Here is a 25138-nt window from a genome sequence, read left to right on the forward strand (position 1 = left end):
AGGAAAACTTTTGTTTTAGATTTCTTATTCTTTATCTAAATATACCAAAAAATAGTTAGAGAGAAAGAGATAGAAAAAGTTACTGTGTGAGGTAACAACAATGTGAACATTTATCCCGTATTCGAAAATTGGAATTCATATCAATAAACTGGAATCGAACATTTTGGTACAATTTCTTTTTTCACTAAGCTATTCGTAGAAGCTAAGTAGGATTTTTTCAGTTTGCGCCAACACCACTGAGAAAAAAAACAACTTAAAATCAACGAAAACCACGTTGATTCAACTATTTTTCGGAATGATTTTGCGTTGAAGACGAAAATTATAAAATCAAAGTAGAAAATCATTAATTTAAAGTCGTTTGCCGTTATAAAACATTTTTAAATCAAAGTTGTTTCAACTTTGAAAAATAGTATCAATTTATAAAAAAAAAGAAGAAAAATTGGCAGCCGCTGGGAATCGAACCTACAACTCTTGGGTCACTAGGCGGATGCTTTACACACGTGCTATATCACTGTTGGAAATAAGAGTGATAAAATGCTACAAAAGCTGAAGTCCGTAAGAAATATTCTTACGTTGTTTCAATTTTATTTCAAAGATATTTCAGTTAGTTTTTTCAGCATTAAATCAACGATGAACGTATTAAATTTTACGTTGCGTTTTTTCACTCAGTGACTGCATTTAAAAAAACCGGCACACAAAAAGTGGCGTGCACAAAAAAAAGGTCCACTTAGGTGGGGTTGCGGTCAAAATCCCGAAAACCAAGAATCCCGAAAACATAGAATCCCGAAAACCCAAAATCCCGAAGGTCCAAAATCCCGAAAACCCGGAATCCCGAATGGAATCACGAAATTCCGAAAAATTATCTAGGCAAAATGAAAAATTTGCTCAAATTTTGCATTTTATATAATTTTTCGGAATTTCGATTTCGAAAAATAATCCTAAGTGTGTAGTTAATAAGAACACGTAAAAAACAATATAACCGTAGGTATAATTCCGTTAATATCTCTTTAAATGAATGGTGAGCGAGCTTTCGAGCAGTAAAGACGTGTTTTATTTGGTCTGCGATTATATTTTAATAAAGGTGAAATTAAATAATTCAACTAAAAATATGGAAACGGAGTGTAAGAAATGTAGAAAACGATTCAAAGGTGAAAGAAATATAATGTGTAGTGGACTTTGCAGCAAAGTATTTCATGAAAAATGCAGTGGTCTAGCCGACTATGATGTGCGTTCGGTTCACGAAAAGAAAAACCTCGCCTTTTTCAATTTTCACAACACTGAATGATATGCTTAAGTCGATTAATGAAAATAAAGAATACGTTATGAAACAAGAACAAATTGTGCGTGAAATTCTTGAAAAGTGTAACTCATTCAGTCTCAGTGAACCTAAAAGTGCAAGTTCAAACACTAGAATGAAGGAAACATAATGCGAGTCAGTTACAAAAAGAGCCTTCAATAATAATTAAACCGAAAGCGAAACAAACGGGCGAAAAAACAAAAGAATATCTAAAAAAGAATGTTGACCCATCAAATCTAAAAATTAGTGAAGTGGCCACAAGACATAATGGCATTGTACAAATATCTTGTGCTAGTGAAATGGACAGAAGTAACGTGGTTAATGCAGTTGAAGAAAAGCTTGGTACAGAATATGAAATAAAAATACCGGTGCTGAGAAAGCCAAAAGTGATCATATCGGGTGTAAGTGAGGAGATTGAAGAGGCAGAAATCGAAAAAAGCTTAAGAGCGCAAAACGGTATGCTTGCCGCGAGTGAAATCAAATGCATTAAAATAATTAAAAAAAACGGAGAGAAAGGGAGAAAGAATTTTGTGTACTATAACGCTGTGGTGGAATTAGATAAAGAAAGCTTTGCTAAAGTCATGGACGTAGGAAGAGTAAATGTTGGATGGGATCGGTGCAAAGTATTTGAATCAATAGTAGTGAAAAGGTGCTATAAATGTTTAGGTTTTAACCACATATCAGCTGAGTGTAAAAATAAAAGCTGCTGTCGTAGATGCTGTGGTGAGCATGACATCAAAGGTTGTGATAGTGCGGAAACAAATAAATGTATAAACTGTGTAAAAATGAACGATAGACTTGGTTTGAATCTAGATATTAATCACAAGACGATGGATTATATGTGTCCAGTTTATTTGAAGAAACTGGATGGGGAACGAAGCCGGGTGATGTATTAGCAATTAAATGATAATATATTTAACAAAAAACCTTTAGCTTATTTAAACGGTGTGCTCTTGAATGTACAAGGGATCACTGGTAATTTTGAGCTAATTGAAGAATTAGTAGATGAAAATAAGTTTGATTTTTTATTACTCACGGAAACACATCTAACGCCTGAAATAGAAAAATGTGAAGTATCTTTAAACGGTTATAAGATCTATAATTGTTTTAGTAACTCACGACACACGGGTGGGGTAACAATTTATGTTAAAAATGGTATAAAATCAGTGGAAAAGAAACAATTATCAATCGATAAAAAAATATGGATTTTGTCAATTAAAATTAGTGTTAAAAACGAGTCTTGGAATATTATTCTACTTTATAGATCTGAAAAAATGAGAATTCGAGAGTTTTTTGATGTTTTAAACGAGTGGACTTTAAATAATATAAGCGAAAGTGAATACACGGTAATCCTGGGTGACTTTAATGTTGACTTTCTGGCTGAAAGAAATCATGAATTGAACTTGGTAAATGATTTTTTAAATAACATCGGACTTATGCAATTAGTCACACAACCAACTAGAATAACAAAAACATCAAGAACATTAATAGACTATGTATTAGCTGAACACACATTGAAAGTTAATGTCGCGGTTCGCAACGAGTGGAAAACTTCGGATCATGAGTCGTTGAATATTAAACTATATACGAAATCCAATAAAAAAGACAATCTTAAGCAGATAAAGTATATTAAGTACAGATATGATCCCTTCGTGCGTGCTTTAAACTGTGAGCATTTTAATAGTATAACAGAAACAAACGAGTTAAATAGCTGTGCGAAAAAGTTTAAAGAAGGAATTGAAGTAGCATTGCTATCTGTCACAAAGTCGGTTAGAATAAACGAAAATCATGCTGAATGGTATAACAACGATTTATACAATTTAAAAAGAAGTAAGATAAACTTATATGAACGGGCTAGGTTCGAAAATTCTTTTGAAGCTTGGGGAGAGTATAAGATGACGAGAAATATGTATAAGACTGAGTGTATGAGGGCAAAAAGTATATTCATTGAATCGAAAATAATTGCTAATGCTGGCGACCAGAAAGGTTTATGGAAAACATTGAAAAGACAAATACTTAAAACGGAAAAAAATGAAATCATAGAGCTAAAAATCCAAAATACGTGTCTTAAAACGGAAAAAGAAATTGCTAACGCATTGAACTTATTTTTTGTGAAAAGTGTTCAAGAAATGCATGGGAGCATCAACCAAATTGATTATTCAGATAGTATCGGTACCCAAAATAGTGTATTTAAATTTAAACAAGTGAGTCTGTTGGAACTTGAAGAAACAATCAAAGGAATGAACAACAAAAACGACTGTTTTGGGTTAAATGGCAGTAAAATTCTTGATTGCAAGTTTGAAATGTATCCGTACTTATTAAAAATAGTTAACTTATCTTTACAAAATGGAGACTTCCCCCAAAGCTGGAAAGAATCGGTAGTGGTTCCTATTGAAAAAATTCAAAATCCAAAAAACCCTGAAGATTGGAGACCCATCAACATGCTCCCAACATATGAGAAAATCTTAGAGGAAATAGTGTGCAACCAACTTACCAAGTACATATATAGAAAATGAAAATATTTTGTGTGTTCAACAATCAGGTTTTCGGAAGGGACACTCCTGTGAAACTTCTATATCTTGGCTAACAAATGAGTGGAAAAAGGAAATCGATAACGGAAAATCTATACTTGCTGTTTTTCTTGACCTAAAACGAGCATTTGAAACAATAGATAGAAAAATATTGCTTAAAAAGCTTGAAAAATATGGTATTCGTCAAGTTGAGCTTAAATGGTTTGATAGTTATTTGTTTGAAAGATCGCAAAGAGTCAAAGTGAATGAAACCTTTTCTGAGGCTATAAAAGTGGATCTTGGTGTGCCTCAAGGGTCGAAATTGGGAGTGATCCTTTTTCTTTTATACATTAATGATATTGTTAAAGTGGTATCAGAAGTTCAGATATCAATATTTGCCGACGATACATTGATCTACAGTGTTGGTGATAACATAAATGAATGTGAATATTTAATTCAAAGAGAACTGGAAAAAATTTACACATGGCTTTGTAAAAATAAGCTGAAACTTAACGTTAGTAAGACTAAAATCATGTGTATAAATAGTAGTGAACCTAATGTCAACGTAAAAATAAATGATGAAAGAGTCGAATGTGTCCGTGAAATCAAGTATTTGGGAGTATATATTGACAACAAGCTTAAATTCAATGAACATGTTAATTATCTGTGTGCTAAGATATCAAAAAAGATAGGGTTTTTCAAAAGAATTCGTAAAAATATAACTCGAAATTGTGCACTGACTGTTTATAACACGTTGATTCTTCCACATTTTGATTATTGCTCATCGATAATATATGTCAAACATAGAAAACATTAGAAAACTTCAAATATTGCAAAATAGAGCGATAAGAACAGTGCTTCAGTGTGAATTTAGAACGCCAATACAAGAAATGCTATCAAATCTCGGATGGCTAAATGTTGAGCAACGTTTAAAATTTAATGCTTTATTGATGATTTTCAAAATAAAAAATAATCTGTATCCTATTTATTTGCAACGAAATGTTAGTTTTATAACAAGGAATTTAAGGAATATCGGAGACTTTAGATTGCCACTGTACAGAAGAACTGGTACGCAAAACAACCTGCTTTACAAAGGAATGCAATTATTTAATAATCTGCCTACAAACCTCAAGACTGAAAGAAACCTAAATATATTTATTTGAAACCTTTATTAAAAAATAATTTAGTCTAAAATCACTTATAGTTTTAAGTATTAACTGATGTTAAGAGTTTTTTAAACTAATAAAATACACAAAACAAAATAAAAAATAAACATGATTTAAAATTTGTATTGTGCTTTTAAGTAGTTTTGTGTAGTGATTAGTTAAGTGGAAAAAATTCGTTGAACTCAAATGAATGGTCCTTGATAATAGACCCGAATTTAGCAAAACTCGAATTTAACAAACAAAAAAATTAATGGTAACAAAACATACGTCTTACTTCTAAACTTAAAATTGACCTGGAGGCAGTTTACCTATGACAATGGTAATTTATGTATGCTGGCCCTGAGACCAATAATGATGAGTCATATGTCATTGAAAAGGTTTTTTGGTGTACATCAATTGTTTGTATGGCGACAAACTTCAATGCGCTGTGTGAAAAAAGTTATACACATAAATGTAGAGTAGGGTAAGAATAGGCAATATTCGCAGAAACGGCCGTAGACTTACTAAGCTCACTAGGTTAGAGGTTCAAATTGGTGTCAAAAGAAAGATAAGTTGATAGAGAAAATGAAAAAGTAGGGTTACCGCTTTTAAAATTGGAACTTCTAGGTGGCAACCCTATTTTAAAAGAAAAGATGACATTATAACATATCTTTGTAGTATGATCAAATGAGAAAATTTTTGAAATGTCACACAAAAGCCTAAATAGTGAAAAATTAATAAAATAATATTCGTAATGTAGGCCTACAAATTGGCAACCCTATTTAAATTAAAAACAAAAAAAAACACATCAAAAAGTCTTTTTTGACCAAAAGAATAGGTAATTACCTATACAAACTTTTGTTGACATTCCCTTCTTTTTTAAAATTGTCGGTTGCCACATCAAAAATACGGGCATGTACTTGACAACCCTACTTGATGTACGCAAAAATACCTTTTCAATGATATATGTTTCATCGTTATTGGTCTCAGGGCCAAAATTACCATTGTCCTTTATGTTTTATTTTTTGTTTAAATCGAGCTTTCGCTGAATTCAAGTCAATTACTAAGGACCAATACAAATAAGAGTTTTAATATTAAGGTTATAATAATTGTATGTTTAAATTGTTATTTAGGTAATTAATTTACTATTTTTTATTTTTCTGTTTTATTTTCGGTATTTAGGCCTTTCTGGATTTTGGGGTTTTCGGGATTTTGGGTTTTCGGGATTTTGGGTTTTCGGGATTCTGGGTTTTCGGGTTTTTCGATTTTCGGGATTGTCTCCCGTCTCCCTTTAAGGTTATGTACTTAAATGCACCGAATCCGAATCCGATTTTTTTGTGTGCCGGTGTAATCACTTTCAGTCAATTCAATTTCAAGCTAGTTGTTTTAATTTTCGAACCCAAGTCGTTGGAGATCATTTTAAGTCTTCAAGCTGTTTGACAGCTTACTACGTCAAGTACAACAGTGACCTCAGAAATTAGAATTTGAGTCCGATTGAACCTCGGCAAACAATTTTTATGGTCTAAATAGTGCAAATGTTATAAAAAGTGCTTCGAGAAGAAGTATTAATTGTTGTGAATATCTGCTCAATGGTGGAACTTTACTGGCGTGAAACTAAACTGGCTAGTTCCAACTAGATCATCAATAAACGACTAGATACGTTAACACAAAGACTTGATAGGTCACTTTTTAATGAACAAGGCAGATAGTATCGAGGTTCCAATCATCCAGACATACTTCTTCGGTAACATTCTTGGATGACATTGTCGAAGGAGTAGTAGCCTTAAAAAAAAATTAAGCTGGTAAAAACTGGATTTGAAGCCAATAAGGCATTTACATTTACCATCAAACCACGAGGTACTACCTCAAACTTAATTGAAAATGAAAACTTTTTCAGAGAACATTTTTGAAACAACCAGAGAAAAAATTGGCATTATCAATGTTATACAATTTTTTTCCTCCAGGAATGCCATAAAAAGTCAGTTTTAATTATTCTTTCAAAATCCATTTACAATCTGGATAGTCTACATATGTACCTACATTCTAGCAACATTATCACACATACGATAAGATTTTAACAGAATCAAAGAATAAAGGCAAATCTAAAGAGTGATTTTCAAAAATCAGAACTTACCACCCAGCTATCAACGACGGACGCATTCAAAGAATGACTACAAACTTAATTATGCTGCAAGCCATTGCAACAAATCCTGTCCGAGATGAAATGGAAAACCTACTTGTGAAAATAGTTACCTATATACTACAACTACGCTATTATAGTCATTTCAATTCTAGGAAAAAATTATTTCGACAGAAAACCAAAGGCATTAGAAATTGATACCCAAAGGAACATTAGAAATTTCTCACGAAATTAATAATGAACAATCTTATCTTGGTATTGTATGAGAGCTTAAGGATTCATTGATGCAAAGAGGATATACTTTGATGTTAATTTCTCTTTGAAAACAATGCAAAGTTGTGTTTGTATTTTCTTTGTGTGTGCCATTGGCAGTTTATTCTTGTGTGTGTGTTTTTGGACAAAATCCTTTGCAGAATGATTACACCTATCTATTAAATAGTACCTAAATATTTAAAAATTACACTGTGCAAGTCGAAATTCTTGACAGGCGCGCGAATAACTGTTTCGCCCTATTTCGGACCCGAGAAATCCATTGGCATCATTAGTTTTTCGATTTATCGGTACGACTTCAAACAAAATTTTTTTTGAAAGATTTTCAATTATTTTGAGAATTTTCCACTTTTTTTAGTCATTTTTCATCCAAAAACAATATTTATATTGTTAATAATTCTGCTCAAACGTTATTTGCTACCAGTAGAAAGACATTATAAACAATTTTGAACAATTTATTTGAAAATTTAGTGATTTTTTTTTAAAAAAATTAAAAAAATCGAAATTTTTTACATTGTTAATCGTTTTTTCGCTATTTTTGTTCTCTTTTGCACAAATACATTGCATGTTTTCCATTAAAAATTAATTTAACTGTTAATTTAGTGTTGGTTAAACTTCGACAGTCTATCGATAGCATCGATAACAAAAAATATCGAGTATATCGATACTTCACAAAACTATCGATAGTTTCAATACTTAAAAATTATTTTACCACAAGGCTACCGATATTATCGATAGCTTTGAAATTAATTAAACACAATTTGAACTACAAGTTAAGTTTTCGTTTGACATTGGATATAAACAACGAATTAACATAGTGTTTGGTAGATATCGATAGTTTCCATTATCGATTGTGTCGATAGTTTTGAGAAAAAACTTTCGATAATATCGGTAATCTTGTGGTAAAATAATTTGGAAGTATTGAAACTATCAAATAGCTCAGAAGTTTTTCCACACAAGGACTTGAAGTGTTGTAAATAATAAAAAAATAAAAGTAAGCAATTCGTTTACCAAGTGTGGAGTTTTGAATAAATTTCGTTTTCTAATAAACATTTACAAGTGTGACAGATGACAGTTTTGGAAATGACGACTTGACAACTGTCCAAAATCCTGTCCCACAAAAATGTTGCCAATTTTGTAGAATTGTCAGGAAATCGAAATGACAGTCACAGTCACGATATATCATTATGTGAAGGTGACAAATTTGTGGTTGTATTTAAATGACAATCATGTCACTTGTCACCTGTCAATATTTTATGATAAGGGTATATGTTAGATAATTCTGAAAAATTGTAACATTGTCACATGTCAATGTTTATGCTGGCGGTTTTTAGGAACAACATTTAGGCGAGTAATTTTTTTAGAGCTAAACCAATGATCTTATACTAAAAAATATTTTTGGAAACTAAAATTGCAAAAATGTTCCCAGACACATTACTCGACAAAATTACACAAAAAATTATTTTCAACTCATTTTTGTTTCTTCTTAAATTAGAAGTGTTGCAAAACTATTTTGTTTTTGTCGTATTGCACTTATTTTGATGTTAAAGACACAAGAAGCCTTGGTTAAAGTATGGTTTATCGTGGGTTCCTAGCTTTGATCAGGGATTTTCTCAGAAAAATCAAGAGAAATATATTTTTTTTTAAAGTTCAAAAGGTTTTTTTTTTGAAAAATCAATTTTTTGAAAACGGTGAAACTTTTTGTGTCAATTAATATTATTTTTTTAATGGCATAAGATTTTTTTTTAAATTTTTTTATAAAAAAAAAGAAACTATAAAATAGACCGCTTTATCGATTTTAAATTTTTTTTTGTCCAAAAATTCTTTGTTATCTATGAAATGGCATACTTCGATTGAAGGTCAAAACCTTTTAAGGGAATGTTTTTCTAACCTTAAACCGAATTTAATTTTATTTTTTATATTTTTTATCGTTTATGAATTTTTCAAAAACCTTTAATATTCCAAGCTTCTTTTATTTTTAATTTTGATTTCATTCCGACTAACTTTTGATAATTTACATTTAGTTTCTTGAAGTTACAGATTTTTGTCTGAAACCAGTATATGAAACGCAGTCTAAATTAAATTTTCTTTCTTCTTAAAGTTTTTTGAATTCACTTCGTTAAATCACAGATGACAAATCATCGCTTATGGATTTTTGGGATCAGGGACACAACCAATTTTTTTTTTGTTTGGGACTTATGTCCCACATTTTGTATTTAATATTGATTTAGAACCAGAGCCTTCTCATTCTTAAGTTATAGGTTCCACATCATGAAAACACAATTTTTACTTCAATGCTGCATTTCAACAAATTTGTAATCTACATTATGTTCTATTTTCCAAAAATAAAACAAAAAATTGGGACACATATGTGCCCTTAATTATGAAAGTGGACTAAGTCACTCCTAAAAATGGCCTCAAATCTTGCCTTAAAATAATTATTATTTCAGGTGTAAAATTTATTTGAAAGCGAAATTGCAGTAAATAAAATTCTCTATTGATTTCATAAAAGAAATATAATTAAATCGTTATAAGAAAATTATTATGTAAGTTTTTCTTTAAACAATGCAAAAAGTGACTTAGTCCTGCGTCCGGTAAAATCACGCTTCTTATCAGTAATTTCAAAACTGACTAAGGAAAAATTCCGCATCGCTACGCTAAACTCACAAATTGCTATAGGGTCACTCAGTATCGATCTGCAAAAATTACTTATGTTGGGATATTACCTAGCAATACCTAAAAAAAAAGGTTTTTCAAGTTCAGTCCTAGTTAAAACATTGCGAAATTTATTCTGGCTGTCTGGATGTGGGATTTGCGGTAAGAGGAAAATTTTGAAATAAATTCTGTAGTTTGTGCGATATCAGCAAAATAATTATGATGGGATTTATTTCTATATTAATACTAAAATCTAAAAAAGAAAAACTACCGCAAATACGACAAAGGACCAATCATTTTTTCACCCATTAGAATGAAAACTTTTCAAAACCTCTCTTAATCCAATTTAATCTTCTGAAAACCTTTTTTTTTAATCTATTTTTATAACCAATATACATGCCCTTTATACAATCAGAAAAGATTTGTATGTTCAAAGAAATCTGAGGCATAAAGAGACCTTCATCCATGGGTATGAGCAATTTAAATATTGAACGCTTAACATCCTGTGAAAAGTGTTATGTCGGTTCGGTTGTCGTTGGTGATGGTGTCTTCGTATATAGTACGATATGGTATTGTGGTGGCATGGAGGTGCCTCTCTGATATGCTTCCTGATAGTTTCTATGAATTTTAAATTTAATTCCAATTTTATAGCGGGGATAAGACATATACGCATATATGTATGTATGCACACAAATGTGTACATGTGTGCATAACCAATAGTCCCTATAGTGTTTCAACAAAAATTCCATTGGGGGTTGTTTCCCCCCCAAACAATTTCTCGGTTAACTCATACCCATCTACTCGACTTGAACCCATCATCATCACGACTTGTCGCACCGCACTGCACCGCTTTCTGGTTGGTGTCTGTGTGTGTGTTGAAATGGAATATCATATGCATGAGTTGTGTGTCCACGTATTAACAAAATGTTCGGTTCGGAATTTTATCGAAAAATGGAAGCGAAAACAAAAGAAGTGAAAGAAGGACCCCAACAACATTCATATTATACCATAAGTTCTGTTTTTGCAAAAAAAGGACGACCGACCGACCGACGACGATGAGAAATCAACATACATATATGAGACAGGCAGAACCGACAGCCATATGTGAATTTGTGTATGTGTGCATGTGTGCATATGAGAATATGTGCATGTGCATTCGTTTCCGATAAACTGCAAGGATTCGCCTTCCGCCTTCCACTTTCCGCCTTGTGATGCCTTCTGCTCTGGAAAATTCGTACATTGGCAACAGATTTTCTTTTCGTCCTTGAGTTTATTCCCATATCCTTCAGTTAGTGCATTGGTGGTAGGTAGATATATGTACTATAGTCGTTCGCATCCTTCTGATGCTGTACTTATTTCCTTTTAAAACCAAGCAACCTTATTCCCGCATTCCCCCTTCCCTTTGCGTATTACACATCTCCTGTTCCTGAAATGGCTGGCTCTGGCCCCCCCCCCCCCAAAGAATCACTCTTTGCATTACTAAGCAATATTTGTGTGTGCATATGCTGTGTGCGGTTACATGATTTTAAGGCTGCTGCTGCATGTCCCGGCACATATGTGCGGTACCATCACTAGAAGAAAGGACATTTGCATAAGTTTTCTCACAGTTTGTGTTTGCCTTAATATCCATCCATCATTTAATTTGCAAAAAGGAAGAAGACTCTTCTCTTCTGACGACAACGATAACGACAACCGAACTCAACTATACTTTTAGATCTAGAGAGATGGCGGCGACGACAATGACAACGACAACGGCGGACGGCTACTCAACCAACAGTATTATAGGGTTTTTCCCAACAGAAAGCTTATACGACAATGATGACTACCAGATTCCACAACCGGAACGAACCAACCAAAAAAAAAAAAATAGAAAAGGACTAAAAGAGAGAGAGAGAGAGAGCAAGAGTAAAGTTCAATATTATAACTTCGTGTCCTTTAACTTTTGACAGATTACAGAATCCGGAATGTATACTGTACTATGATGCATCATACCATGCCTCTAATACTAGAGATGCTTCCACATCGAGTTACATTTGATTTTGTGGCAATTTTGAAATTCCAAAAGGATATGTGTGTGTCCTTTTGGCATATTTCCTTTTTTTCTATGTTTTTTTTTTTTTGTTACTTAGTATGCCCAGCTGATCTGTTCAAGAATTCACAAATAAAAATCAACAGCTTTTGTAGAGTTACGAGAGAGTTTGTTGGTAAATAAATAAAAGTTAGACAACTGGACCAGGACCAGGACGAGGATGAACAAATTGTGGAAAAGCTCATCACCACACATATGGCATTACAATTTGTCTCAAATTAGGATAATATTTAATTATTTAAATTTACTCACAATGTGGTTACTATATATTTATTTATACGAGTGTATATGTAATATGGTTCGACAAAAAAAAAAAAAAGAAATAGTTTGAGAGTTGAGGAATTATGCAGGAAACCTAATGAGAAGACTGTCACAATTGAATTTACCATCATAGACTATATGAGGAAAAGGAAGAAACAATTGCGTTCCAAAAGTTTCTATTACATTATTTAATATATGCTTGTTTGAAGCTTAAGGATGCTTAAACCACAAAGTTATACGCAATTAAATTTTGTAATTTTGAGTGAATATGGTCAATTATGGTTTATTTGAGGTTTATTTTAAAAATAAAAATTACTTAAGTAATTTAGAAGTCAAGGAAACAATTTTTTGAAACATCCTTTTTATAATATAAAGGTTTTCCTAAAACCACGAGGAGTTCGAGAATTGTTTTTGGAAGTAAAAACAATGCTAAGATGCCCAGCAGGAGTCACCGAAAAGTTATCGAAACTCAAAGTTGATGTACCCCAAGGAAGCGTGTTGAGTCCTTTGATTTTTATTTTGTATTACAGTTCTTGACTTTCTGCTTAAAGGTTTCGTAATGGATCAAAAAGTGATTCAAAGTTGCATGTACTTTGGACCAGACCTACCTACGTAAACTAAAAACAGGTAATTGTTTGCTGAGGATCCACAGTAAAAATCGATCTTTAACCGCCTAGGTAACACTGGTCGACAAAAAACAAAAAAAGTCGGGAGCAAGAATTCTGTAAGGCGATTTTTATTAACTTTGAGTGTGTTGAATTCAAAACTGTTTACAGAAATATTCCATCACGTCTAGTTTTTGAGCTCTACTCATCACTATTATCGCTAAAAAGTCTCAAAAACTAATTTTGAATGAAATGGTTTTTGATGCTTTTTCTCTCAAGCATCAAAAACCATTTCCATATAATATTTTTCCGTAATATTTTGCTTTTTTATGCGAAAACTGGAATTTACCCTAAATCTGTTTCAAAAAACCATAACTTACGTTAACCAGCAAGGAAAAAAATAATTTGAAATATCATATTAAAGCCTAGTACATATTTGGTGAAGCAAGTCGTGAAGTGAATCCATACATTTTTTTGGTCACCCGTGAACGTTCCTGTGAACTTTCGTGGTGAAAAAATAATTGGAGAGTTTTGCTTCACGACGACGTGTTCACGTGCCAAATGTACGGGAAACTCTTTCACTCGTGAATGTACTCTCCCTATATATTTTTCGACAAAAATTAATTTAAAAAGTGAAAACAAACAAAAATTGTACGTATGATTTCACTTCACGATTTGCTTCACAAGTACATATACAGTTGTGTTCAAAATAATAGTAGTGCCTGCAACAAAATAACACTTGTTATATTTACGGTGCTTCTATGGTTAAAAATTTAATTTCTTTGATGTCAAAGTTTGTAACGGTCAATTACTAATAAATGTATCGTAATTTTAAAGTGGAAAAGAAGGTGCCAAATAATTTTTCAATGATTTTTGGTTGTTCTTTCGAATTTGACCTGTTCAAAATAATAGTAGTTAAAGTTATTTTTTAAGAATTTAAAAGCGCTTTATAACTTAGAATATTTATTTTTGGTTTAAAAGTAAGTACTCATATAATTTGAATAATTTTTCAACAAAAAACGATTTGTTTCGGTTTTAATCTATTTAAAGTTCGAAGAGCAAAACACTGCAGTTCGGATAACGGAAACTTATACGAAAGCTGCTTGAAGAAGGGAAAACCTACTTGGAAATTCAAGTTTATATTAGGATGCTCCCCTACAATGGTAGCCAATGCAATAAAGTCAACGAAAAACCCGAAACGCGCGGTAGAAGAAGAAAAAAGACCGCCGTAGATGACAGGAGTAATGTCCAGACGAGCAAAGTTGAGCCTTCTGCATCGTTGTTTCACATCCAGAAGGCTTTAAGCCTGGATTACAGTGCAGTGAAAATTCGGAGGCGAATGTTAAACACTAATTTGTACGCTTGAAGTCCACGAAAAGTTCAGCGAAACATGTTAAAAAGCGTATCCAGTTTGTAAAAGACCACATAAACTGGCCAGCAAAGTAATGGCGTAACATATTGTTTATTGATGAGAGCATATTTGTCCCCTTTGGTGGTACTGGATCTCCAGAATAAGTCCGACGTCCACCCAATACGGAATATGTTCCAAAGTATACGACGGAAACAGTTAAACATGGAGGGTCGAAAATTTAAGAATTTAAACATATTTCTTTGTTAACAGCGGAACTTTTCGTGGACTTCAAGCGTACAAATTAGTGTCTAACATTCGCCTCCGAATTTTCACTGCACTGTAATCCAGGCTTAAAGCCTTCTGGATGTGAAACAACGATGCAGAAAGCTCAACTTTGCTCGTCTGGACATTACTCCTGTCATCTACGGCGGTCTTTTTTCTTCTTCTACCGCGCGTTTCGGGTTTTTCGTTGACTTTATTGCATTGGCTACCATTGTAGGGGAGCATCCTAATATAAACTTGAATTTCCAAGTAGGTTTTCCCTTCTTCAAGCAGCTTTCGTATAAGTTTCCGTTATCCGAACTGCAGTGTTTTGCTCTTCGAACTTTAAATAGATTAAAACCGAAACAAATCGTTTTTTGTTGAAAAATTATTCAAATTATATGAGTACTTACTTTTAAACCAAAAATAAATATTCTAAGTTATAAAGCGCTTTTAAATTCTTAAAAAATAACTTTAACTACTATTATTTTGAACAGGTCAAATTCGAAAGAACAACCAAAAATCATTGAAAAATTATTTGGCACCTTCTTTTCCACTTTAAAATTACGATACATTTATTAGTAATTGACCGTTACAAACTTTGACATCAAAGAAATTAAATTTTTAACCATAGAAGCACCGTAAATATAACAAATGTTATTTTGTTGCAGGCACTACTATTATTTTGAACACAGCTGTATACTAGGCTTAAAGATGATAAAATATGGCTTTTTGATATTACATAAGTACCTAGTTTTGCAAAAAAAAAATTTAACGGTGATATAATTCGACGCCAAAAGTAGCGCGTTTTTGACCTGTTAGTATTCAAATGTTTCGAAAACGTGACGTGCAAGTTAAATTTTGACTTCGGATTCAGAATCAACACACAAAAATCCTTTAGAAAAGTATGATTTGGTTCAATCTCTATTTTCGTTTCCGACCAGTGTGTTCAACCCTAGTGGCTGGACGGCTTTTCCAGTATAATTATCTGTTGACGGTTTCCCTTGTTAAATCAAAAGTCTCTTAGGTACAATCAAAAGTTTCCCACTTTGTGTGGTAAAATCAGAAGGCACCTCGGTTAAACCACGGTGTTTTGTCCTAAATTCACGAAAAAAAAACTTGCATACAATTACCAGATACGTCGTTAAAATAACTAAAATCAAACATATAAAAAATTACTTTTTTAAAATCACGGTTTCCCGATCTGGCAAAATTACCAGTTCGCTTTAATCACATATCTCTACATTTTAATCATGAATCAAATTATGTTTTTTTTTTTTCGTTAAATCTCCGTTAAATACTGCTCCAAAAAAGTCACTGTTCACCTAGTAAAATCAAGGGTTTTGAAGATTCATGTCGCTTAAGCCCTGATCTTTGCCGTAAAATCGCGGTTGACCTTTATTAATTTAAGGTTTTTCTCGGTAAAGTTTGTAATTTCGTTAGTAAACAGTTTTTCCCAGTTAAATCAGACAAAATGACGTTCTCCCTGATAAATTGTGATGGTGTTGTATATAAGTAGGTACAAATTTCAAGTGCTGCCAATGGCCAGGCAGTGTGAAAAATTTGATTGTTTCAAAGATATAATGTTAGTTCATCTCACGTGAAAAGTCCTAATTACTATTACGTGAAATGTTGAAACATCTGGAAGATAAAAGCTGGTCTATTACGTTTAATTATTTTAAAACTTCTAAAAGCTCCTCGTCAGAACCTAAATAATGCACTACTGGGTCGCACGAACTTGCTCTTAGAGTTCAAGTTGCCTAAATTTTTAAGACTTTTTATATAGAAATTTAGGAAATGTAGGTACTATGTATATTGTATATATGTATGTAGGTGCAAAAAAAAAAAAGAACAAAATTCGTAAAAAAAAAATAAAACAAAATCTAAAATCAAATTTCCCTCCAAAACAAGTATGCAGTTTTTATGATCGCAAACTAAAATCTCTTATAACGAAATCTCGAATTTTTTAAAATTTCACGCAAAACAAAATTTCGCATTTTTAAAATCTTGAATAAGAAAATCTCGCAAACCAAAATTTCGCATTTTTAGAAAAAATCTCGCTTCTGCATAAAATTCTCGCTATAACAAAATTTCGCACCACAAAAATCTCGCATTATAAAACTCGACAAAATCGATTGAATTAAGTCATTTTAATCCTTAATCCTGTTGATCTTGAACACTATGAAATAGAAGTCTAATATGCATATAACCAACTTTTACCTTTTCTATCTTTTTCTCATAAATAAACAACAAAAAATAACAAAAACAAAACACAATAAATTCCCAGGAAAGTCATTTAATTGAAAAATAAATTACTTCAATAGTTACAAACAAAAAGTAAAGATAATATACATAATTCCATACAAAAACAATAATTTTAAGATAGCGAGAGGTTTTGAGCTATGCTTCGCAAGTAATCAATTTTTGACAGTTGAAGTCGTTTTTTATATGTATTTTGTAAAGATGTATTGCGAATAACGGTTTTATTCTTGCATTTAGCATTTCTATTGGATCTCGATTGCTGCAGCTTAAATTTTCATTACAGCTGTAGAGAGAGTGATGCCAACTTACTGACTTAATTCGCGCGCGCGAATTAATAAATATTTTATTTCAATGCGAAATTTTAAATTGCGAGATTTTAGTTTGCGAGATTTTGTAATTGCGAGATTTCGATATAAGAGATTTCATAATGCGAGATTTTAAGATGTGAGATTTTAAAAACGAGATTTTAAAATGCGGTCAATCGTACCCAACCCTATAATAAGATGCATTTAAAAAAAAAAAAATTTCAAAATCGTTAGAGCCGTTTTTTAAAAAACTAATTTTTTATGCCGTTTTGTAGAAATCACTTAATCAACATCTAAAAACAAAATTTCAAAAAAAATACAATGTCCCGTTTTTGAAAATTTTATTTTTGGCTTAGATTTGAGTTATATAATTTGAGTTGTATAAGTGCTTTTTCACAAAAAGTTTCGTTGAAATCGAATTCGTTTCGGAGAATATCGGATTTAAAAAAAAAAAAAAAACGGTTCTACCGTCCAAAATATAATAATTCCAAAAACCCCTCTGGAAAGTCGCCAAAATACGCTACGTACCAAGTTTGAAGTCAATCGATTCATCCGTTTAGGCTGTAGCTCCTTATACAGACAGACAGACGGACTTCCGGGACCCACTTTTTTGGCGTTCTCTACCATCGTAATATCATGGAAAAATGTTATCTCAACTTTTTTTTTGTACGAATGCATAACTTAATATGTATATTGTACCTATATCGTAAGTAAAAAAAGCAATGCCCCAATGACGACATAAAGTTTATCTTGGATTATTCCAATTGGAAACAACAATCCGTATGACAGTCGGTAAACTGAGCATGTACAATAATTTCACTTCCGGAAAGAAAATGGTCCTTAGCAGTACTAGATTTCCCCGGCACGAAACTTACAAAGGCTCATCCTTGATCTTCGGATTCAAACCACTAACTATTCCCTACAAATAAAAAACCGGGGCAGCTTTTTCGATACGAGCGGTCACGAAAAACCGTACCTTCGAAATATGTCGATTCTTAAGTCGCAATAATTACTCTTCCAAAAAGCTGACAAAGTCCAGTTTCATGAAAAAGTGCATCTGATGAAAAATATTAGGCCCTTATATTTAAAGAACACATAAATTCACCCTAAAAACTATATTCAAAATCCCTCAAAGTTCTGATATCTTCCTTAATTTTTCTATCTGAATAGCAATAACTTGCGACACACGAGTTGACTTTAATTTCTTTTTAAAAATCGAATCGAAATTGTGAGGTGGGGTTAGAAGCTAGATTTTCACAATTCCAAAAAACTTATGGGGTGACAAAGTACAGCACCAGTGCATAACTTCCCGTACAAACGTCTTCGTGACCCAATAAATGTGCGTCTTTTGATTTTCGATGCCATTATAGATGTCATGGCATTCTATACAAAAAAAAAAAAAAAAACTAAAAAACTTGGAGTTGCATAAGCTTAAAAGAGTTGAGCATTTCAAATGTAAATGAGGTGGTTCAGTTTTTTCTATGGAATGTATCCTTGTTTTCTGTGTGTGTGTGTTTTTTTTTTCTAGCATTTGTAAGAGAGTTTGAGGAGGTGAACACGTTGCATTCATTGGTGCATTGATACACTGCAGAAGTATAAAATGAATCGATTACGAGTTAAGTGATTCCGATCAATACAAAAACGAAACGAAATAGTTAGAGGTATAGCTCGTACAACATGCAGAAAATGTAGGGACTGTACTACATTTACTTGACTTTTGTGCAAAAAAAAAAAAAGGAAAAAGGTACCCGCAAATGGATTGAAGACGAGAGATGAATAGAGTAGTATGAATGCCAATTGAGTTTCAAGTTAAAGGTTGTGAGTTAGCAGATGTGGATGTGGTATTTCGATTAAACTAAACGAGGTGCAGACAGAGTAGTTTACTATTTTTTTTAGTTTTTTTTTTTCTCGTTATAGAAATTTTTTTCAAATTATTTTATTAAGTGGGTAACAAAGTTAAAATTGAACAGGTAAAAAGTTATACCTAAAGGTCAAACACAATTTGTGAAGTATAAGAGAAAAAGATTTGAACTACATGTTAACATGGATAACGTGATCTGGTTAAGAAATTAAAGACACCTTTTTTGTGGGTATAAAGCTAAATGATATTTGAAAAATTTTTATAATTAAAGAAATAATGTCCTTAATGTTAACGTTTGTAAAAAAAATATTGTATAGGATACAAAATTGCATATTTGAATTTTCGAAATGTTTTCAGTGCTTAAATTTAAATCACAACTCTACTTTATCAACATAGGGTTGTTGGACTACTTTTCTAATATAACAAGATGAATCCTTTAAATAAGTTGATCAGTTCGTTTCATTAGTTGGTGAGAGACAAAAAAATAAAGTTATTAAAAATTTTTAATAATAAAAAAAAGTTACACATACACCACAGTGACCAATTGGATTTCAACTCCTAACATTAATATTTAATTGATTTTTTTTTTAATTAGTTAATGTTTTTTAGCATTCAATAACATTAAAAACTAAACCTAACAAAATTCTATAATTTCAACTCCCTTAAGAGAAGAGTTTCCGAGATATTTGAGCCCAGGGTTGTAAAAAATCATTTTTTTTTTAATGCATTTGTTTTCCATTGCAAATTAAAAAAAAAATATTTATTGCAAATGAAAAAAAAAAAAATTACATAACAAAAAAATTTTATTGAAACTGGAAAATATTTGCATTGAAAATAAAATTTTTATAGCAAATAAAAATATTTTGCATTGAAAAAAAAATTTATTGCAAATGAAAAATTTTCTGCATTGAAAAAAAAGGTAGAACACATTTTTATTTTTAATAATTTACCGTTGTATTATATGGAACCCTCTTACAAAAAAAAGTCATGAACTAACGGGGTTTTAGTTTTTGAACTTAGTTTAATAACTTAACTTATATTGGGCTTATAATTTCTTTAAGACTTTCAAGGCCTTTGCCAATAGAGAAACATAGTTCTTAACCTGTAGAAGAGGGAGACACTTTCAACGATATCTAATTTATCAAATGCTGATAAGTAGTTGAAAGGCAACATACATAGCATACCGTAGTAGCGTAGTGAACTAACCCAAGAAGACAACTCTGAATTAAAAAAATTAGCGTTCATATTGTTGCCAACCCAAAAATCACATGTCATAGCTTAACATAACTTTAGAATTCGTAACTCTAGTTTTTCGTAACTTAGGTTAATTTTAACTTAGGCAATTTTCTAAAATATAGCGAAAAATAAAAAAAAAATTATTAAAACAACAACGGCAACACATACAGTTATGAATGATACCTTTTTCAAAAGCCGGAATTGTACACTTATTTCTATTTTTTAAATCAAATTATTTCAATTAATTTTTCTCGAAATAATCAACTTCAAAATTTGGGAAAAAATGTAAAAAAAAAAAAAAACACATTAAATACTATTTTTAGCAAGATTGTGGAATTTAAATATGAAACTAATCGATGAAATAAATTGCCTCAATTTATTTCTTATTAAATACTGAAAACCATATGCTTCTATGGCTTCTAGTTTCCGAGAAAATAAGAAAATTAATTTTATTTTTCGTCATATTTTAGAAAATTGCTCCTCCCGCCTAAACGGGGGGAGATAAATCTGAGAGAGGATAGTAAAAAATGATTGTATTGAACTCCTCAACAAAATACTGTTATCAATTCTTGTCGCCTAAGTTATCATACACTCCCCAAGAATCCAGCTAAATTTCAAAACTTTTAAGGACATATTAAAAATTGAATTAAATATTACAAAATTTCAAAATCATTTAAAATAAAATTAAAATGCTAAAAAAAAAAACAGTTCTCACAATTTTGATTAAAAAAATATTTTTTAAGATTTTTTTTAGCAGTAGCTATTATAAAACAGTTTTATTGATTTCTGACTCATGAAAACTCATTTCATTATCACTTTTTTTTGAAAAAAAACAGCAAATTTTTTATTAGTCCCGGGTTTCGCTTCTAGAAATATGGTCACCGTATGTATAATACAATAATATAAAATTTAAAATTAAACGCCGGACCAGTAGATACCGCAATTTTAAATATTTTCAATTTAATTTCCAGTTTTCTTTATGGATATAATTATTGAACAAAATGGGAATTTAAAAAAATAAAATAAAATGTAGATATTTTTATTCTCATACACACATCATAATTACGAAATTAATAAATTTCCAAAGGCTTGTTTGATTTTTAGAAAAAAAAAAAAAAAACATTAATTCCTTTTGGTATAAAGTCTCACCTTTCATCCTCAACAAAATACTTCTAGCGCTTCAAATAAAACTTTTCTTTGACATCATTTATCTTTTAAAAAAAAACATCTTAAATACCAGACAAAACTTTCTTCCTTGATGGTTTCATTCACATTAAACTCACTCAAAACAAACTTTCAACAAATTAAGGGATTTGCAAATAATAGAGAAAATATCCTTCTGCAAAAAAAAAAAAACGAAAAAAATAGGTATTTAAAATAACTAAACAAACACAAATACACAATACACACACACACAGTCCATTATACAATATTATAACGTGACTTTAAAAGCATAACCAACTCAATTCAGCATTATGCCACTTAACAAACTATATAAGACTTTGGTGTGTCATCCTCAGGCAGATAATTTCGAAAGTTATTTCAAACAATTTTCCCCGCATCTGGTTTATGTTTCCACCCAGGACTCTAAAAGCCCAACAAAAAAAAAAATAATACAACTTTCTACATTAAAAAAAAAAAATCTTTTCCTTTTTTTTTCTTTGTTTTTTGTTTGTTCTCTTCCAGAAATTATTCTTAAGCAATCATCAGAAGGAGGACGGACGTCTTCAGTGTTGGTCTAAAGATAGAAAACCTTAAAATAACTAAAGAAACAAACAACAAAAAAAACCCTAAATACTTAACCCAAATTAATAACACTAAAAGTTCATTTTGGTGAAGGCTAACACGCCACGCATTCAATGAGAAGTATAGTTGTAGTGAAGCGCACGGCAGCAACTTCAACAACAAAAACGACATTCCAAGAACAACCCTTAGAAAGGAGATCGAGCGAGCGTTAAAAGTACAAAATTGAAAGGACTCTGGCGCTATAACTTTATTTTTTACCCCCAACAACACACAACATTTATTGTAGTTTAATGCATCGGAAACCACTAAGGAAACAAACAGAAGAATCCACCCACCCCAATTTTATAGAGTACATAGTTAAAAGTGACACCCAAAGTCGCGGAATGGTGCTCAATATTTTTAAGAAATCTGACTCAATTGAACAATTCATACATAGCCCAGGGAAATTAGTAAACTAAATCAAAAGTCTGACAACTCTAATTATGTGCTTTATACGGTTTTCGGGGGTTAAATAACGTAAGTTTTTCAGTTAATGTGAATGAGCTAAATTTGCTCTGTCATTTTTCCTAAATTTGGACACCTCAATCATGCTCATATTTTGACTAATTTCCCTGAGCTAACAGTCAATTTTATGAATATTTATTCACATAGAAGTTCGATTTTTCAATATTAGAATTTTAAATTCGCTATTAACCATTTTGCTAAGAACTTTACACAAAAGTCGAAAATCTGTTATTTTTGTTTTCTAAAAAAAAATCTCCTAGGCAAAATACTCGTATTGTAATAATAATTTTGTAGAAAATCACACAATCTAAAAAATTTCACTGAACATTGTTTTAATGGATTTCATTAATTTATATCTTTTATTCCAAGGAACAATATATTGTAAAAAATTACTTTTGTAACGTTAATACAAAAGTAAAATCTTCAATTGTAAGTGTTCAAAAATTTAACCGTTTTGGGACGCAATGATGAAGTAAAAATTTTGGAATTGGTTAAGGACATTTTAACTTAAAATTTTGGGGCATAGTGGCACTTGTATGCTCTTTTGAATAAAATTTTCCAGAAAGATTTACATCGAATCTTATTGATTTGGGTTCATTAAGCTCAAAAATCATATTGGTTTCTTTTTCGCAGCTCTAGTTTTTAAAATATTTAATTTTTCATATTTGGGGGAGTGTTCATATCAATTTTTTAGTTTTCCTCATTTTGAGCCTTTATTAAAACTTTCCAAAAAATTTGTATTAAACATAATGTGTATATGGGGTCAGTATCCTATAAATAACATTCATTAATTCTAGGAGCCACATTTTTCTAGTTTTCCACATTTTGGGGGTGATTTCATACTATTTTTAGAAATATGCTTATTTTAACTGTTTGTTAACGTTTTCCGGAAATTTTTTTAACGAACATAGTGCATTTGGGTTCACTAAGCCTAAAAATCACACTGGTTCCTTTATAGGAGCTCAAATTTTTTAAGATGTTTTCATTTTTCACATTTTGTGGATAGTTTCGGTTCAGTAAGTACCTTCACCCATTGAAAAAATTCTAGCTTCGTCACATTTTTACCCATTTTCGATATTTTTACAGTTTCTGATAGGAAATATATATACCTTTTCAACAATGTATAAAACATGTAACTCGGTTGAACCACCTAGAATTTATAAGCTGTCAAAGTTCAAAAATTCCATTTTTTTCGTCATTTAATCAACTTCGACATCAAATTAAAGTATAATATTTTCACAACAATATGCTGTTTTAAAAATATATTGTAAAATAATATTAATTTCCAAATTAAACGAGGTATTTTTTATGAAAATCAGTTTAAAATTGGCTTAGAAAAAAAATTTTACGATTTTAACCCAGATACAAAAATTCGAACTTTTAGGTATAGAACAAAAATTTTGTTTTGGCACGTAGTAGGATATCTTGGGCGCCAGGATTTGATAACGGGTTTTTGTAGAGGAGTTTAATACAAACATTTTTTTCTTTGAGAGGGGGGTCTATCTCCCCCCGTTTAGGTGGGAGGGGCAGTTTTCTAAAAAAAAAATTATCGAAATAAAAACAACGGCAACACTTACAGTAATAAATGATACCATTTCCGAAAGGCAAAATTGTACATTTAATTCTAATTTTTAAATAAATATATTATAACTAATAGTTTTTAAAATAATCAATTTCAAAGTTAAAAATAGGCGAAAAAAAATTTTTTTTAAACTCATTTTATACTTTTGTCCAGACTGTGAATTTAATAATAAAAAAAAATTACTCACACAGAAAACTGCCTCAATTGATTCCTTATCGAACAGTGAAAGTTATATGATTCTATGTCTTCTAGTTTTTGAGAAAATTAAAAAATAAAAACAAATAAAAACCAAAAATATTTTGAAAAAAGAAAAATCTGATAAAATAATTTTTCAATTTTCTCAAAAACTAGAAGAATCGGAAATGGGTAAAAATTTGACGAAGCTAGATTTTTTTCAATGGGTGAAGGTCAAAAAAAAGTTTTTTGCCCCTAACTCCAGATTTTTGGGGTGTTAGGGACTTTTTAAATACCGTTTCGTAATCAGTGCGACTAGCTATACAAAACGTTAAACGTTTAATCCAAAGTATATATTTTTCCGTAATATATTGTTTTTTTTTTATCTTAATTAGATGTCTGATGAAATTTGATTCAAAAAACCATTAGTTACGTAAATCACGTAAATTTTGGAACATCATAAATTTTTATGTCCAAGATAATTGAGAGAAAAATTAATTTTTGAAAAGAAATAAGACAATAAAACGTGGCTTTTTTGAGAGTAAATATTTTTGAAAAAAAAAAAAATATCGGTGATATATTTCAATGTAAAAATTATCTAAAAACCGCGTTTTTGACCTGTTAATATTCAAATGTTTAAAAAATGAGACGTACCAGCACACGAAAATTCTTTAGAAAATTATGGTTAGGTTCGTTGCAGATCAATATAAATTAAGCTTTTTCTTAAAATATCTTCTCAAAACTTTTTTCCAACGCACACGCTTTGAATGCATTTTTGAGTTGTTGTTAGATGAAATATTGTTACTATCCACTTTTGAGAAGTTTTTTTTCATTTAATTGTATTGCTTTCATTTCGGGAAAACAACAAAAAATAGTTCCGCAAT

The 25138-nt window shown here is 31.1% G+C and overlaps 1 protein-coding gene across 1 annotated transcript in view; it reads right to left on the reverse strand.

The window, feature by feature from the left end:
- Window positions 1-25138, reverse strand: part of LOC129907760 (tripeptidyl-peptidase 2) — an 80911-nt gene that overhangs the window by 14512 nt on the left and 41261 nt on the right. The window lies entirely within an intron of this gene.

This window comes from Episyrphus balteatus, chromosome 1 (genome assembly GCF_945859705.1).
Source record: "Episyrphus balteatus chromosome 1, idEpiBalt1.1, whole genome shotgun sequence".
Classification (NCBI taxonomy): Eukaryota; Metazoa; Arthropoda; class Insecta; order Diptera; family Syrphidae; genus Episyrphus; species Episyrphus balteatus.